Raw genomic sequence first — 20,043 nt, 5'->3', positions numbered from 1 at the left:
TGCTAAATGCATGAAATGAAATAAATTATTGTGAGTTTATAGTGTTGTTGGGTGCTTCCTTGTTAAGACTCATTTAAATTAAGATGAGTTAGAATTATGGAAAGTTTTAGTATTATATTTTAGTTGGTATATAAAAAATTGAACATGGTATCAATTTCAAGACGTTAAGAGTCTTGAACATTCTTTCATTATAGTTTATTAAGATTTCATGGGGAGGATTCTAGATAAAGTAGTATGAAACAAACACAAAATTATGTTTCAAGATTATTCTAATTTTTTTCCTAAAAAATAATAGTGTCTCCTTTTTAGGACTATAGAGCTAGACAACACCAACAAAATTTTAATAATTTTATAGTTCACTTGTCAATTAGCTAATAGTAGTCTGGATTTCTTTTAAAAAGATGTTGGTGTAAATAAGTATTTACTTATTACACTTACTTAAGTTTACTTAGGTTAATGCATTATTTTATTTGTGAGACACTTAGGAGTTTGTGCACTCTTATGAGTTGTCATGTTGACATCACAGGGGTCCGCACCTCTTTTAAGCACATGTTGTCTACAACACAGGAATCTTCTACACACATATGACACTTAGTCATTCTTATCCATTCATCTAGAATGATTGATAAGGTGCTTAGTTGTCTTATCTTCTGGTTGTTTCTTGAGACATTCTAGGTGCTTCCTGAGAGGCCTTTATATACAGGCACTCCTAGTGTGTTAAAAATCACATTCTGAATAGAGCAATGTATTCGGACATACTCTGATTAATTAATCATATCCATTTTTGGTCTACTGTGTGCTTGTGTTTGAGTTCTTAGTTCCTGGGTGAATTTTTCCCTTAGGAAAATTTTTACATTGTATTAGAGCAACTAAGAGATTTTCTCATCACATAGTCGTTCAAGACCATGCTTGCTTCATCACCTCAGCCCGAATCCAAAGTGCTGCAAAAATTGAGAGTGTCTAGAGCTAGATCTGACCTTGCCATTGCGTCTGGAACGTTGAACCGGTAAAAATTGGCTATATAGCTACCTACCCTAGGCGAAAGTCAATTGTGAGGAAAAAAAATTTTGCAAACCGGCACTTGAAGGACCGATTTGCAAAATTGGTATGATAATATTAGATCTGTACATTTAATTTTCAAATCTACATTTTTTTTCATCTACATCTCTACTATTTTTTCAGATTTGCATTATTTTCTGGAAATTTTTTGGCCATGGGGCCATAGGAGAGATTTTTGGTAGGTGAAGATTGAAGCTTGTTGGTGCAAATTTGATATTTGCATCACATTCAGAAGGTCCAAAAACCCCCAGATCAAATTTTGTTTCATCCAAATCGGACATCTGAGGCAAAATTTAGAGCCATATGTTTTGGAGGCGCGGCGGCGATTCAGAAAAAATAATAGCAGAAGCGATTTTCAAACAACGATATCTTCCTCATACAGATTCCTTTTTGTGAGCAATTGTTTTTTTTTTTGGGGGTAGGATTTCATGATCTACACATTGGTGCAGGTGGTTTGAGATCCCTGTTTCTGAAGTTTTCTGCAACTCCAAAATTTTGAATTTTGCCACTTAAAAGGCTTGGTACGAGCTCATCTAGACTCCAAATCAAGTTCCATTTTTTTTTGAAAGTGCACATTTTTTTTCTACTTTCTAGATCTACAATCACATTATAAGTTTTGTAGACAGAAATACTACTTTCAAAAATAGGCCCTAAATTGGCATGTCGCTTTCAAGTGCTAGCAACATCTTTTTTAGGGGGGTTTCTTTGATTTTATTTTATTTTTGGAGGTTTCATTGATTGATCCATCATGGAAGAGGAAGATTTGATTGAATTGACCCCAAAAAACTATCAAGAATGGAGTCAACTTGCTATCAGATATCTCTGTCAGCACAATGTACTGCCTTATGCACCAGATCTTGAGTTTACTTTTGATCAGTGTGACATCATTTGGCATACTCTCTATTTACATATGGAATATAAAGTTTTGAAAAAGTTGATCAAAATTAAGTCATCTGATCCATATGTTTTTTGGGTGTATCTTTGGGAGCATTATGGAGATCCAACTATTCCTCCATTCCCAAAAGATCTTCTTCCTCCAATTGCAGTTGACTCCTCTTCAAATGAGATCACACCTCCAGCTCTTGTTGCTCCTATTGATCCTATTTAAGCCATAGATGCTTCAAAATCAGTGCAGCTGGATACTTTATGTCTTCCTACTCTACCTTCATGTGAAAAATTCCTTTTAGACATTGCATAGTTGTTCGTGGAGTCTCACATTGAAGATGTGGGAGATATTATTGATGACATTCGTCTTCTTTTTTAGGGAAATACTTCATCCTTTTCTGCAATGACAGATTCATGTACTTCAGCACTGCAGGGTACTCATGGTCTTCCAGGTGATGATTTCTTACCAGACATTTTAGTTCTATTCTTGGACTCACACACAGTAGATATGGGAGACTTTTATGATGATTTATTGCTTCTCTTTGCTGAGGCAGATTCTTCTATAGTTATTGTCCATTCTCTACATGATCAATCTTCACAGGTTGGCGTGATTGTGGATTCTTCTTTACAGCATCTGTAGGAGGTCTCTTCATCAGTTGAGAAGACTGTTGCTTTCCTGAGATAGGTTCTACCACATTCCTTGTTTGATATATACTTCTCTTCAGTAGTTCTGGAGGAAGCCATCATCAGTATCGACGTAGGGAATTTTGAACAAGTTTTAGAGATACCGCTCATCATTGAGATTCCTTCTCCATCCAAGGGACGTATCTCATAGGTACCCTTGCTCTTATTTCTTCCAAAGGGGAGGAACATCATACAAAGGTCATGGATCAGCTTCTACATAGGAGCATTCTTCACTAATCAGCACACTACTTTTAAGTGGGGGGGGGGACTACCTTGTCTCCTTCTTCTCCTTTTTGGGGGGGACTTTTTCCTCATAGGAGGTTTTGTCCTTCTCCATTCTTTCTTGTATATACATGGATGTATGTCATAATGGGGGGTCTTGATTACTCCATTCATCCATGCATCCATATTTATCTCTCTTTTTGGGGGAGGTTTTCCCTCTTTCCCCGCTTTATGCGAGATTTGCATCTTCATTATGTACATGGGTACCTAACATGGCCTAGTAGCCGAGACCCATTATGTGTTTTCATCCTAGTTTTGTAAGCTTAAGGGCATTCCCCTAAGTTTCACTTAAGGGGGGGTGTTGGTGTAAATAAGTATTTACTTATTACACTTACTTAAGTTTACTAAGGTTAATGCATTATTCAATTATTTTGCATTATTTTATTTGCGAGACACTTAGGAGTTTGTGCACTCTTGTGAGTTGTCATGTTGAAATCACAGGGGTCCGCACCTCTTTTAAGCACATGTTGTCTACAACACAAGAATCTTCTACACACATATGACACTTACTCATTCTTATCCATTCATCTAGAATGATGGATAAGGTGCTTAGTTGTCTTATCTTCTATTTGTTTCTTGAGACATTCTAGGTGCTTCCTGAGAGGCCTTTATATACAAGCACTCCTAGTGTGTTGAAAATCACATTGTGAACAGAGTAATGTATTCAGACATACTCTAATTAATTGATCATATCCATTTTTCGTCTACTGTGTGCTTGTGTTTGAGTTCTTAGTTCTTGGGTGAATTTTGCCCTTAGGCAAATTCTTACAAAAGATAAAAGGAAAATATTGTTTATTATTATTTTTTATTTTTATAAAATAAATATTTTTCTGGTGTTTAATTACAGAATGATGAATTGAATTTTGATCTCATTGAAGTCTAAAAGAGTAATTATATCTAATAATATTTGGATGTTTAGAATGTATTATGGCTACAATTTATTGATTACTTATTAATTTAAAAAATATTTTATAATAATAAGTATAATTTCTTCATTTCATGAAGAACAATATGGAAGTGAATTCATTTCAATTATGTATATTTTTTTTATCAGTAAATAGTCAAAGCCTTGTATTATATTAAATAATAATAAAAAGGAATTATTATAGTAATCTTTGTTCAAACAGGCACTAGTAGGAAAGAAAAGAGTAAGAAAACCTCCAGTCTTGTCTAGGACCAAAGTCCTATATAGTACATTATAAAAGGGGCATACCCCAATATAAATATAATTCTTTCTTAAAAATTTATACAAATATTGATGAGTTATTATATAATATAAATGCATTCACTGTGTGGGTAAGAAGGCATGCTCAAAGGAAAGGAAAACTATCTGCAGTGAATAGATCATATCAACATCTGAAAAACCACACAGCTAAACTTCCATTACGGGATTAGTAACCCGAAATACAAAAAATATGAGGGAAATTAGTAATATGTGAGAAAAACCATATAATAGTTAAGAAAATCTACACATAATGCCCTTTAATAATGATTCTCTTTCCTTCCTATTCTAAATTATCCTAATTACATATCTCCACACTTTTGTTGTTATTTGAAATCATAAATTGGCATTATCTATTATTAGGCCTAGGTAACGAATAGTACTTGATTTAATTTAAATTGATGAGACTTATCTAATGTTTTTAATATTAATCTAATATGCTTATTCTTTATACTTTATGTTTTCCTACCTTTTTCAGATGAATTTAACATCAAAGGTTTGTTATTAGTCTTAAAGTTCAATTGTGTATGTTTTATTTAACTATTTTTTTTTTTATTGTAAATAATTTATAAGTAAACATATAAATATATGTGTGATTCAATATTTGATTTAATAAATCTTGTTTTAATAAATTAAAAATAAAGTGATAATCCAAGACCCTAATATTGTGCATTTGACATGATATACATATTTTTGATTGCCACAATATATAATATCTTTGGATAATCTTAAAGAAAATGTATTTGTTAAGAAACAAACAAGATTTTATCTTTTGAAAGATTTCTCAAATTTTAAATGTTAGACTTTGCCAAAGTCATGTTCATAGATATTTTAACATGTGTAGTTTAAGTTAAGTAGCAAGATAACTTATTTCTCTTTAAAGGAAGAAAACTTGTTAGAAGAAGATTAACTCACCAAAAGGTCTATATTACGAGGTCATGTAACATTCTATGGTGACTTAATGATCTATGTAGTTTCTACCTTTAAGTAAAGCCATGGTATAGAAATCTTATCTAATGCAATTAAGCCACAAATAAATTGTTATCAAAATAAAAATATGTTTGTATCAATGACCAATGTTCCTAGCTGAAATCACTTTAATAAATTCATTATTTTTTTATTATATATAATTATTTTGACGTTGATGAACTTTCTTGTTGGTTTGGATGGGGAAGATGTGATGATTTTTTTAAGGTTTGAACTCTAGGAGAAATGATTATGGAGGAATTAAAAGTTGAAACCATTTAATTAAAAGAGATAAAAGGAAAGAACCCTGGGCCTAGTCCACTTCAAAGGACTCACATTAATGATATGATATAATGGGTTGGTTTAATGTAACTACAATATCATTATATTTATGTCATCATTTTCTATTTGTTTGTTCTGCTGTTATAGTTAAACGAAATATTCCCAAATTATTTTTTATCACTAAGTAACAACCATAGTAGTTCAAACATTTAAATGCATACATAGTGAGAGAAATGGTATGGCATATTACATAGGTACATTCATAAAATGTTTCATAACATGACTCATTGGAACTTTGTCATGCCCTAAATTTGTGAGGCAAAACACAACCAATTTTTTTTTTGGTGTACTACAAATTTTATTTATAGAACTATAATTGTTATGAACTTCTATCGAGTTGTGAGGTGTCCAAATATACCAATACATGTTCCCACGAGGGTTTTAGAAAGTTACTAGTTCGATCTTTAAGTTTAGAGTTAATAAAGTTAGTTGGTATAAAGAAACTTGTTTTTTTCAAAAATTCAGACTTCAAATTTTCCATGAGAGGCCACCTAGCTTTCCATTATTGGTTAATATTCCAAATCATAACGACAGTGTTAGACGAGGTTATTATTTTGAATTGTCAGATTCTATACTTCAATTAAAGAACTTCGTATCAATATAGTTGCAATGGTTTCAAAGTTGTGAATCTGGAGAAGTTATAGATGCCCTAAGTGTCCTGTATACAAGTCGCAACCTAATTTTGTGCCTTGTCCAATTACTTTTTCATTCCATTTTTTTATTTTTATTTTTGTGTGTGTGTGTGTGTATACATCCCCTTTTAAAGAACTTCTTACCTCTTGTGCCTTCTCAACTTCGAGCATAATGATATATTACTAAGTAGGTATTACTAATTAATTTTTATTTTTTTTCTAATTTTTTTTTCAATTAATTTATTTATTCATTTCTTAATTATCCTTACATGTCTTATCCGACATGTTATTTTCTCAATGTCATATTTTATGCCTGAATATAAATTTGATCATTTATTCCTTCTATTATGCTATGTTCATTGATTGTAGTTTGTGGGGAACATTAATTAATTAGCTCAACACAATGTCTATACATTTTTTAATGCATATGTAGAAAATATGAGGGTAAATAAAGCACATTCTTAAACTTGAAATTTAATTATATTCCTACTAATTAGTATTTCCATGATCTTATTACTAAATCAGGCCTAATTGTTATCAACCTCAGTCTATCATATGCAACATAATCCCTTATTATTTTCACTACTTTAACATTTCCCTCTATTTAAATACATGTTTTTTAATAACTAGGTGACACTATCCTAATACCATACTCCTTGACTTGACTTTATTTAATATTTATTTAATAACTAGCATACCCTATAATCACATGATTACTCACATGCTATCCTAATCCAAACTAAACTAGCCACCATTTTTATGCCTGTGGCTATACAGCCACGAAAATGCACTTCCTTTACATTGCTTTTCCTAACTTTTTAAAAAATTAACTAAGTCCTCTCCTTTGTATGGAAGTGCATTTTCATGGTTGTATAGATGTTGCCCATTTTTATATCCTAGCTATACTCATCCTTTAACTACTATATTATTTCAAAATGCTAGTAACAATTCCATAAAGGGATAACATAATCCTAATAACTACTAACCCTTGCCCTGCATAATAATAATTTTCCTAAAATATTATTTATAACCCTACACTACATAACATACTTTTATCTAATAAAATAAACCAAAGAACCACTTTTACAAATTCTAACAACCCTACAAACTACTATATGCTAAAGGGTCTATATGGCCTAATACTGCCTACCCCTTTCTCCCCCTTAATACTCCACAATTTCCTTGAGTAGTGGAGGCACCGATGACAAGTAGAGGTGTCATAAACCCCACAAGGTACTCCCCTTTTCACATACACCTGTAATGGTTAGAAAGGCAATATCTACCTAGGGAGGCGATCCCAAGGTCATTGAGCACTAGGAGATGGTGGGGGCCGCTGCTCACATGTCCTTTAAATGGGAGTTAAATGTGACTTTCCTTGTTTGTATGGAGAAGTTGATTGATTAGGGTGCCTGACACATATGTCAGTGAAAACACATCACCCCAACGCTTCCCAAGGTTTGATGGGAAAGGAGGCATTGAAATGTGGAAAGGACCACTAAACTTAAAATATATTTTTTTAATAATTTTTCCCACTTATGCATTGGCAGCTTAGGTGAAAGGAATTTTTATCGTATTAAATCATATCTCCTCACTTGCATTTTCTCATTACTTTATGTGTTAATGTAGATGGGGTCTCGTAGGGTACTTCTTAGTTTCTAGCTATGTTTGCTATTCATATTTTTTTTGAATTGTTAGGTCTGGATTAAATTTATTTATTTTTGAGTAGATGGCGAACCATGTCACATGAGTTATGAGTCTATATTGCAATATTTATAATAAGGTAGTTGTTGTTGGCAAGTTCTTTCCGCTAGGGGTATATATATATATATATATATATATATATATATATATATATATATATATATATATATATATATATATATATATATATGCATTTCTTTTCTTTTGTTATGTACTATATTCTAAGGTATATTTTGTTGATTTTTTTTAATGTTCTATAATTTGGGAGAGGACTTATTTTGTTTCCCCATACATTTTCCAAAGAGGAAATGTATACCTACAGCAAACCTTTCATATACTTGGAATGTACATTTTCTCTTCTCAAGCAAATTTCATTTCATTCTATCATAGAATTTTAGTGTTTATGTTAATGGTGTGATGGTGTTATCTACTAGGATTATGTTTGAACTTGAAATCGAAAGGAAGCAATAATCATGCATATACAATGAGCTATCAAACATAACAATTTTCTTTCTCTTTTATTGAGTGAGTATAGATTTGCAATGCAAACACCTATGTTTAAAATTGACCAACTCATCCCATAACATTCTTCCACATAACACTTATGAAATATATCTACCAAATAATTCACAAATAACATGAGGAGAAAAGTCAAATGCATAACTACATCAAATCTCTCAATGAATGTTTTCTTGAAAGTAATTTATGTACATAACTACCCAATCCTTCCTTCCACAAATTTCTGATTATAAACAATGATACAAATCTCCTTTACATCACAATGGAATCACAAAGGGGCTTGATGTCACAATACATTTTAGAGGACATGACTCATTTGTCACTCTTACACACTTGAATTCATTTCAACCTTGTCAAGGGTGAAACCCTAATATCTTCAATGACTTCATCCTCACAATACATGCACATACACACAAACAAGGAACAATGGAGGCTCACCTCCCATCCTAGGCTTCTATGAATCCACCCACCGTGCAGGGGAAACAAGGTTCAAACGGGTTGCATTCAACAACATCACAATAACAAGAACCAACATGAATACCATAGCTTAACAACACATTAACAATCCCCAACCAAGGCTTGCACAATGATTCACAAATGGAATCATGAACATTGGGTGAAGGTGGGCTCTCCAAGGAGGAGAATGCCATATCCTTATTCATTAAAAAATCCTATAATTGCAATATGCCCAACAAGGCTTCCAAGAAACTCATGCCATCCAAGGCTATCAATAATCACATGCCTCAACAAGGCTATCCATACTTACTCTTTTCACATGTCCTCACTTATACCTCCCATAGAACAATAGAAAGGCATATGGCTTCAATGGAGCCCATCCTCCATGAAAACTATCCTCTCTCCAAGAGGAGGATTTCTCAACTTCAATGTTGAGCCCAATGTTGATTTGAATATTTTTTAGATCCAATACATCATAGCAATAAATATTTATGATATTATTGAGATAAATATTAGAGGTGAAGTTATCAGATTTGATATTTGTTTGAAAGCATAAAAGTTTTATATATCTTGATCCACACCCCCCCACCTCTCACCCCAAGGTTTCTCTTCCCTCCCAAGGGTGAGTGAAGCCTTCACACCCAACACAACATTCAATCCACAACCACAATCCAAGAAAACAAAACCAAATGCAAATAAATTCAGTGTGCTCACTCACATACACAACACATTTACAACGTGCACCAAATCCAACACATAGATCCTACAAGAATCACTCTTACAATTTCTGTCTACAACTTTCATGAGATGAAAGAAAACATGGCATGAAGCTCTAACCTCCTTCTAAGCTATGGTTATGAAATGGTGATCAAGATCTTTCCTTCCTTGGCTTCTAAGCTTCCTCTCTCAAAACCCTATCTGTCTCTACAATTAGAGAGTGGGTGAACAACCACTAAGTTTGGTACAAGCTCCCTAAAAAGACCTCAACTTTCATCCGCACCTACCCCTCTTACACCCTTGTACCTTTCTACCAATAGAAACTTAATAAGGTGGTGGGATGAGGAAAGAAGTCATGTGACACTTGAATTTTCGAATTGGCTTGAGAATGACTAGTTTAGAGGGTCTTCTAAGTCCCCTAGGCCAACTTATGGGGATATTTAGACTCCCAACCTATACTACTACCATGTGGGTGACTTATTTTCACTAATATAACACTTTGGGAACCACTTTTAGGCTCCCTAAAGTTTCTATCAAATTTAATTTGAATTCCATCATGAAGGTGACTTATCCTAACACTCTCCAAAGTGGGTTAACTTAATTTCATAATGGGATTAAGTTTAGGTTAAGAGATGTCATGCCCAAAACCCTATATGACATGTCATTTACACACATACAACACAAGTATCAAATGACACACACACATTAAAATACTTTACACATCATGATGACATGTCTCTAATTAATCATGATCTTTAAACTTATAACACCCATGCACAATCACATTATGAAATAAACACAATACAATGAAGTTTTGAATCTTCCAAAGATTCACCTTGGCTTTACCGTGTTCACATAGGCTTGAACCTTGTTTCCCCAAATAATTTTCATGGTTCAACTTTCCTGCACACTCAAGTTAAACATCAGTAGCTCAATGAAATAGTATAAAAATACATACAGATAATTGTAGAATAATTCAATATCACATAACTCGCATAACATATACAATTAACTTTCATCTAATCATTCTCATAAAATATTCAAAACATTGAAATATCAAATATGTGCATCAATAGTTATCTTTCCTAACATAACTCATTATGATTCTGAATATTATCACAACTCTTTCTAACATAACTATGAAACTCTAAAGTCCTCTTTGGTAAATCATGAAAACATATAAAATGGATCTTAACCTATATGTCCTAAGTGAAAATCACTAATGTGTAGACTAGTTAACTAGTATCCTTTCAAACAAGCTAAACATAATGACATTCCTAGCCATATCCCTTTATCACATTACGAGGGGTTTGTGTGTGAGTTTCTAGGGTTAATTCCTCAGACTGTTAGAATGTTTCCATAATTATGTCATCATAATTTAAAACCAATTTTGGAATGTCACCATATGTCTTGTTGTCATTATAACCTACATTTATTATGGTTCTTACTAGAGTGAATGTTAATTCATCTTTCCTAATAACCTTGTAGATCATACCTTGAACCTTGTTACCAAGTTTTCAGCTTGAACATATTGAGTCTTGTTTTTCATGAGGTCTTATCTTATCAACCTAATGTTATTGGATAGGGTATCAACATTATAATAATCCAAAATCCACATCAATCTCTAATAGGATCTCATAAATCATTGTTAATAACGAAAAGTCGAGCATGACCTAATCATATTCATTCCTTATGGGTTATAATAGGGTACGAGTGTGGGCCTTACAAACTTAATCTATTGTACATAATATTAGACAACATAACATGTATGTGTGGATGATAAGTTAAGTGACCCTTGTCTGGATTGAAAAAAAGAATATAAATGGGGAAACAAATGACCATATTAATGTTAGCCCCAATTGATAATGCAATTGATGGTGAGAGATCGTTAGTTGATAATGCTATGAATGTATGTAAAAGATGTTGGAAACTACAATTGGAACAATTGTTGTGTTGTCATTAATTTCAAATCTATTGATGAGACATTTTTCTATCTGATCTAAATGTCATATATATTTTATTGATGAAGAGGATTTGAGAAGTTGTTCATAACAAAAGAATATAAAGGAATGGTTGATTTATGAAGAGGAAACTACAAATGGACATTGATTAGTTAGACTTTGACAAGATAAAGTGATTATTTCAATCATGTTGATAGAGGAGAAGACAACAATGTTCAAGTATTGACAGTATAAGAAAAGATAGATCACTTGTGTAAGCTTGAAAGAGTAACAGAGTAAAAGACCAAGGAATTTCTATGTACATGCCAAGCGATGCTAGTGTCAACTGAGCCACAATAAGTGCTAAGAAAATTCAGTGTTGACAGAGCATAAATATCAATCAAGTGACAATGTTCATGCCGAGTGAGAAGTTCTATAGCAGCTAAGCAATTCTGTGATGACCGAGTGTCAGAACTTAGTGTTGGTTGAGGAAAAACATTTTAATTGTTTGTGAAAGATCATAATTTCAAGCTGACCAAGTTGATTTATTGGGATATAAAAAACATGTTGAAGATAAGGATTGATGAGTTGGATCATTTAACTCTAGGAGAGGATTAGGTAAATGAACTAAGAGATAAATTCAAGGAGAAGTTTCTAGAAAAGAAGAGATACACAAAATGGTGATTAGATACATTGTATATGATGGATCAAATCATGAACGTTAAGATCTACGATGTTGATTAAGTGGAAAAAGATCAGAACTGCCTATTTAAAGAGGTATAGAGGAAAACTTATAACCATGTGAGTCATTATGTGTTGTATGTGAGTGCAAAGGAGTTCTAGATAATTGGAGCTATTATTGATGTTGTTGACTAGCGAATCTGAGTAGATCAAGGCTTAATTGAGAAGAAGTGAGGGGTGATTTCTTGAAGGGTTGCCAAGAAAATCTGAGTTTGAGATGACAATGAAGGCTAGACAATGAATTAGTATTGAGAGTTGAATAAAGATCTAAACATACAAAGTGATTTGTACTAAATAGATCAAACCCGGTATTATTTTTTAACCACTATATAGAGTATTTGAAATCCTTTAATCAAGGTTGACCTAACAATCTATGTAAATCCTTTAACTAGGTGACATTCTAATGGAATGTTCTAAAGTTCTCTAACAAGGCCACTCCTAATAGGGTGTTTAAATCCTTTAACAAGGTCACATTTAACAGTGTGTTTTATAACCTTTAACAGGGTTAGCTCCTAACAGGCTCACTTAAGAAGAGTGAAAATTTGTGACATGTTGCTAGTAATTTTTTTCAAATTGAGTTTCCACATAAAATCCTAGTGTCAAACTTGTGTAAATGTTATTGTGATGTTTTATTGATTTAAGTATACAATCTGCAAGTCATTCATTTTTAAGAACAATGGACAGTCAGCTAATGTTGCTAATAGTTTATAATAGAGGCTAAGCAATGAAAAAATAAGATCTAAAATTGTGTGTTTGTTCAATTGGTATAATTTTGGACCTTAGATAACTAATTCCCCCTACCCCCCTGTCAGATATTTTAATTATTCTAACAATTGTTATCATGGCGTTGGTGCTTGTAAAGAAGAGTTTGAAGGTAATCAAAGCTAAAGATCATGGCATACAAGAGAGAGGCACCAAAGTTGAACAAAGATAACTCCTATGCATGGAAAATTTTGATGAGATTAAATATAGAAAGTATTATTGATGTTGCATTGGAGTTTCTAGACAATGTGTATGTGGACATAACAACAGTCCCTTTGATTGCTAAATAACTAAAATAAAAGAAAGAACATAATCAGTCAATGTTAGAGATTACTTCAGCCCTAAGCTATGATGATTTTGATGACCTAAAGGAATACAAGAATTCAATGGAAATGTGAGATAAACTTAAGACTATCTATGGAGGAGATGATAATGCCTTGAGAGCCAAATCAAAAAATTTGAGAGGTAATAATTTAACTTTGGAAGGTGTAATTGGTAGGCTTACTACTTTTGAGATGTTAAACTTTGATAATTACACTCTTGCTACTATTGAATATGCGTTTAAGTCAAAGATGGTTCTTAGCAACAAAGGAAAAGGAAAACATGTGAAAAATCACAGTAATACTTCTAATGATGAAATTGATGAACTTGAGGCACTACTAGCTAGGATATTTGGAAGTGGCAAAGGAAAATACAAATGTAAACTTCCCATGATCTATTTTTCATGCAATAAAGTTGATCATATTGCTACAAGGTGTCCTGGCAAAGAAGATGAGGATGAAAGAAAAGAAAGTAAGTACAAAGGAAGAGGAGATGACTGAGACTTCAAGAAGAACTAGAACAAAAAAGACAAAGGTAAAAAATCTTGTTATATTGTTGAAGAAGAAGTTGATATTGAATCTAAAAGTAATGATGAAGAGGTAGTTTATGTTATTATGAAAGAAGATTCTAATGAAGATGAGAAAAATGCTTTAATTTCTTAAGTGAGCAATAGTGATAGATGGATAATTGATAATGGTTTCTCTAATCACATGATTGGTTATAGAAGTAAATTTGAGGACATTGGACTATACAAAGGTGGTTGTGTTAAATTTGGTAACGATGTTCCATGTCTTGTAGAAGGTAAAGGAACAATTATACTAACTGATAAAATTAAATGTGACAATGTTTACTAGATTGAAGGACTTAACTATAATTTTTTGAGTGTTTCACAATTAAACAAATCAGGTTACATAGTTGAATTCCATCATAAAATGCCAAAATATTTGATGCTAATGGTAAAATAATTGGAAGTGGTGACCAAATAAGAGGTAACTTATTCTACCTAGATTTATCTGATGAGACATGTTTGTTTTCACAATATGAAGATATTTGCTTATGGCACAAAAGGTTATGTCATGTAAACTTTGACAATTTGGTTAGCATTAGTAAAATGAGCAGAGTAAGAGATTTCCTAAACTAAAGAAACCTGACAATGATAGTGTAAAAAATGCCAACTAGAAAAAATGAAAAAGTCTGGTTTCAAGAGAAAAACATATTCATCCGATGACATTTTGGAATTGGTTCATACTAACTTATGTGGACCTATTGGAGTTCAAAGCTATTGTGGAGACAAATATTTCATTCTATTTGTTTATGATTACTCTAGAATGATGATTATGATGTTTCTTAAAGAAAACATTGATGCTTTTTAGTTGTTTAAGTGCTATTTGGCCATAGTTTAAAAGGAGATAGTGAAGATTCTGAAGTGTCTGAGATCTAACAGAGGTGATGAATTCATTTCCAATGAGTTCAACATATTCTGCAATGACAAAGGAAGAAAAAGGAAGATGTCTACACCTTAGACCCCTCCTCAAAATGAATAGTTGAAAGAAGGAATAGATCAATTATGATTGTGCTAGAACAATGATGATGGAGAAGAATGTATTGCAAAAAAACTAGAGAGAAGATTCTGAAGTGTCTGAGATCTGATAGAGGTGATGAATTCATTTCCAATGAGTTCAACATATTTTGCAATGACAAAGGAAGAAAAAGGAAGATGTCTACACCTTGGACCCCTCCTCAGAATGAATAGTTGAAAGAAGGAATAGATCAATTATGATTGTGCTAGAACAATGATGATGGAGAAGAATGTATTGCAGAAATACTAGAGAGAAGTTGTAAGTATAATTTTTTATACTTTGAATGGAGTACAAGTCAAGAAAGGTACAAATTCTACACCTTTTAAATTATGGTATAGGTATGCACCTAATGTGAAATATTTCAAATTCTTTGGAAGCAAATGTTACATACTTAAGACAATAGGAATGGAAAACTTGATGCTAAAAATGATGAAGGTATATTCTTAGGATATTCCACCAAGAGTAAAGCTTATAAGTGTTTGAACTATAATACTAACAAAGTTGTGGAAAGTGCAAATGTGAGAATTTATGAATACGTGAAGAAAAATGAAGTTGAATGTAAGATAGAACCTAAAGATTACAATTTGTTCATATATGTGAATGATAGTGCTCAAGGAACTCCACTTGAACAAGAAATCAAAGTTGTGGATCCTCATCGGATTGGGAATGCTGAGTTGCAATAGCTGATTACTAAGAACCAAATTGTGGTTGTCGAGCAACAAATAAATGATGTTGAGTCACAAATAGAGGAAGTTGAACAATAGGAAGAAAATTTCAAGCATGCAGAACCTGAACAAGATAATGAGCTTGAAATTTTCTTTCAAGATGAACCCATTGAAGAATAAAGAAGAAAAGAGCTTGTATTAGCAAAATTTGTAAGAATACATCATGCACCTACAAAAATTTTTGGAGATAAAGAGTTTTGTCTTATGACAATAAAAAGACTCATAAGTGATGAATTCTTACTTTGTGAATTTGAGCCCAAATATATGAAAGATGATTTGAAGAATGAAGGTTGGATACAAGCTATGGATGAAGAAATTGAACATATTGAAAAGAACAAAACATGGTCTCTAGTACCCAGACCAAAAGACAAAAAATATATTGGAACAAAGTGGATATTCAGGAACAAACTAAATGAGAAAGGTGAAGTCACAAAGAATAAAGCTAGATTGATATGCAAAGGATATGCAGAAGAGGAAGGTGTTGACTATGGGGAAATATTTTCCCTTGTATCAAGATTAGGATTAAGAACTCTACTTGCATAATCTTCTTATAAAGGATTCAAGGTATATCAAATGGATGTCAAATCTACATTTCTGAATGGGATATTAGAAGAAGAAGTATAAATAAAACAACTTGAAGGATTTTTGGATCTTGACAAGAAGAACATGGTATGAAAATTGCACAAAGATTTATATGGTTTGAAACAAGCCCCTAGAGCATGGTATGTAAGACTATATAATTATTTGGTGAAGATTGGTTTTGCAAGGACAAATGATAACAACAATTTATATTTGAAGACTGTAAAGAAAAATGAGGTATTATTATCTGAATTTTTTTTTTTGATGATATTATATTTGGAGGAAAGGAAGAATTATGCAAAACTTTTGCTAATGAAATGAAGAAGGAATTTGAAATGTCAATGTTTGGTGAGCTTAAACTCTTTGTTGGTTTACAAGTATATCAAATGGAGCAAGGTGTCTTCATTACTTAGTCCAGATATATCAAGGAGATACTAATTTTTTTTGGGATGGAAGATTCCTAATCAATGGGTATACCTATGATTACTAGACATAAACTATCTAAGAATGACAAGTCTGCTAATGTGAACTAGACACAATATAAATCAATGATTGGTGCATTGCAATATGTTGTCCATAGAAGACTAGATATTTCCTTAGATATTGGGATAATTGCTAGATTTTCAGCAAGTCCTAAGGAAAATCATATGATGGATGTAAAGATAATACTGATATATCTAAAAGGAACATAAGACTAGGGATTATATTACAAGAAGAATGATAAGTTCGAGCTAAAGGTATTTAATGATTCTAATTGGGAAGGAAATGTTGATGAGAGGAAGAGCACAAGTGGTGGTGTATTCTTTCTAGGAAAATGACTCATCTCATGGAAAAGCAAGAAGTAGAACTACATTTCCCGACCAAAAACTAAAATTGAGTACGTGGCAGCAACAATAAATTGTTCAAATGTCATTTGGATCAAATAATTGTTGAAAGGCATAAAGGAAGAAATTAATGATCTAGAGGTTATCTATTGTGATGACACAAGTTCTATTAATTTATCCAAAATCCATTTTATGCACACAAAGACAAAACACGTTGCTATCAAGTATCATTACTTGAGAGAGCTAGTTCAAGACAAAGAAGTGAAATTGGGATATATGAACACAAAAGAGCATATTGCTGACATATTTACTAAATCTTTACCTAGGGATTCTCATGAATATCTTAGAGGTAAACTAGGGCTGATTTCCCTAAGAAAAAATACTTAAGCTATAGAGAATATTGCATCAAATTTTGTTATCATACGATCTTACACATTGATGTAGACAACTCTACTTTATGAGTTGCTTAAGCTAGATGTGAAGAAGAAGAAAAAAACAATAGATCAGCCTTATGAAGGTGACACATGAAGAATTCAGAGATGACATGAAATTATAATCAAGATGTATGAATAAAATAAATAAAAGAGATCATGTCTTTGGCATTGTTGTCAAAGACAGAGAGATTGCATAATATTGCACAAAATATTAGAGAGAAAGAGGGAGAAATTGCAGTATGATAGTTATGCAAGATAAGATTGTAGAGGGAGAGATTTCATAAAGGAGAGATTATATTCAAAGAGGGAGATCATTCAAGAAAGGAGAAATTAGATGCTAGACAAATGCTAAGTAAGAGAAAGTGATTACTTAGAGGGAGTTTAGAAGTTCAAAATGAAACTAAGGATATTAATCTAAGATCTAATATACATTAAGAGCGTTACTCAAAGTCTATAAAATTTGGATTGTATGCTAACCTAAAGTATTATTTTGTTGATATGTTGAGGTGTTTCCATCAATGCCAAAGAGAGAGATTGTTTGGAAACTACAATTGGAACAATTGTTGTGTTGTTATTGATGTCAAATCTATTGATGAGACATTTTTCTATATGATATAAATGTCATATCTATTTGAGGAAAGGTTGAGTTATGAAGAGGAAACTACAAATGGGCATTTGATTGCTTAGACTTAGACAAGACAAAGTGATTGTTTCAAACATGTTGATAGAGAAAAAATAGTAATGTTCAAGTATTGTCACTATGAGAAAAGATAGATCACTTGTGTAAGCTTGACTGAGTAATAGAGTTAAAGACCAAGGAATTTTTAAGTACATGCTAAGTGAGAAATTATATAGAGACTGAGCAACTCAGTGCTGACTAAGTGTCAGAACTTAGTGTTGGACAAAGAACAACATTTTAATTATTTGTGAAAGATCATAATTTCTAGCCGACTGAGTTGATTTCATGGGATATGAAAACGTGTTGAAGATAAGGATTAATGAGTTGGATCATTTAATTCCAGAGGAGGATTAGGTAAATGACCTAGGAGATAAATTCAAGGAGAAGTTTTTATAAAATAAGAGATAAATAGAATGATGATTAGATACATTGTATATGATGGATCAAATTGTGAACCCTAAGATCTAGTGTGTTTATTAAGTGGAAAAATATCATAATTGCTTATTTAAAGAGGTACAAAGGCAAACTTGCAACTATGTGAGTTGTGATGTGTTGTATGTGAGCATAAAGGAGTTTCAGATAGTTGGAGCTATTACTAATGTTGTTGATTGGAAAATCTAAGAAGAGGCTTAATTAAGAAGAAGTGAAGGGTGATTGCTTGAAGGGTTGCTAAGTGAATCTAATTTTGAGATGACAACGAAGGCTAGACACTAAATCATTATTGAGAGATGAACAAAGATCTCAACATGAAAAGTTAGTTGTACTAAACAGATCAACCCTATTGTTACTTTCTAATAGTGATGAATTGTATTTGAAATCCTTTAATCAAGGTTGACCTAATAGTCATAAGGACCTAAAAGTTTATGTAAATCCTTTAACCAGGTGACATTCTAATGGAATGTTCTAAAATCCTCTAATAAGGCCACTCCTAATAGGGTGTTTAAATAATTTAATAGGGTCACATTTAATAGTGTGTGGTGTAACCTTTAACAGGGTTGGTTCCTAATAGGGCTTACTTCATAAGAGTGAAAATGAATGACATGTTCCTAGTGGTTTTTCCCAAATTGGGTTTCCACATAAAATCCTAGTGTCAAGCTTGTGTGAATGTTATTGTGATGCTTTATTGATTTAATTTTATATTTTGCAAGTCTTTTATTTTAAGAATAGTGGATAGTCAATTAATGTTGCTAATAGTTTATAGTAGAGGATGAACAATGAAAAGATAAGATCTGAAATTGTTTGTTTGTTCAATTGGTACATATGGACCTTGGATAATTGATTCACCCCCTACCCCTCTCAGTTATTCTAAATATTCTAACATCCATATAAGTTGTTATATTTTCATTAATGTCAAGTCTTCTTTGGCTAGACATTATGCTAACTCAGTAGAGTACCATATCATTTGATTGATGAAGACGACTTGAAGAAAGTATGATGATGATAGAAGTGATATTTAAGGTATTCAATGGTTACTTGAATGAGGTGCACAATGGTAATACAACAATGGTTTGATTATTTTACAATCATGTATTGCTGCAAATAATTGGAGAATACAAGCCTAACCAAGTTTCAAGGTTAATAAAGGTATACTGTATTCACCAAGTAAACACATTGTTTCTTAGGTGATTGACAAAGAAAAAGAGGAACATGATATTACCTAAGCAAGTCAATATTATCTGAGTGATATGATGCTTGAGTAAATGCTATGTTTACTAAGTAAGAGCTGGATGAACCAAATTGGAGAATTGGAATTTGAGGCTGAATTTTGATGAAAATATGGAAAGTTCAAGATGGTCTAAGGCATGAGTTAAAGTTTGTTACAAGATATATGACTACACAAATTTAGGTAGGATTAGATGATAGGAAATGAAGAAGGATAATGATGCACACAAAGTTATACAAAGTTATATTTTTGAGTTTCTAAATTCATTGTATGAAGGTAATTTGTTATGAACCTAAGATTGACGATGGTGATTAATTGTAAAAAGATGGA

Source organism: Cupressus sempervirens, chromosome 9 (genome assembly GCF_028749045.1).
Source record: "Cupressus sempervirens isolate cs-2001-9-10 chromosome 9, ASM2874904v1, whole genome shotgun sequence".
NCBI classification, from domain to species: Eukaryota; Viridiplantae; Streptophyta; class Pinopsida; order Cupressales; family Cupressaceae; genus Cupressus; species Cupressus sempervirens.
This window is presented reverse-complemented; position numbering follows the sequence as displayed.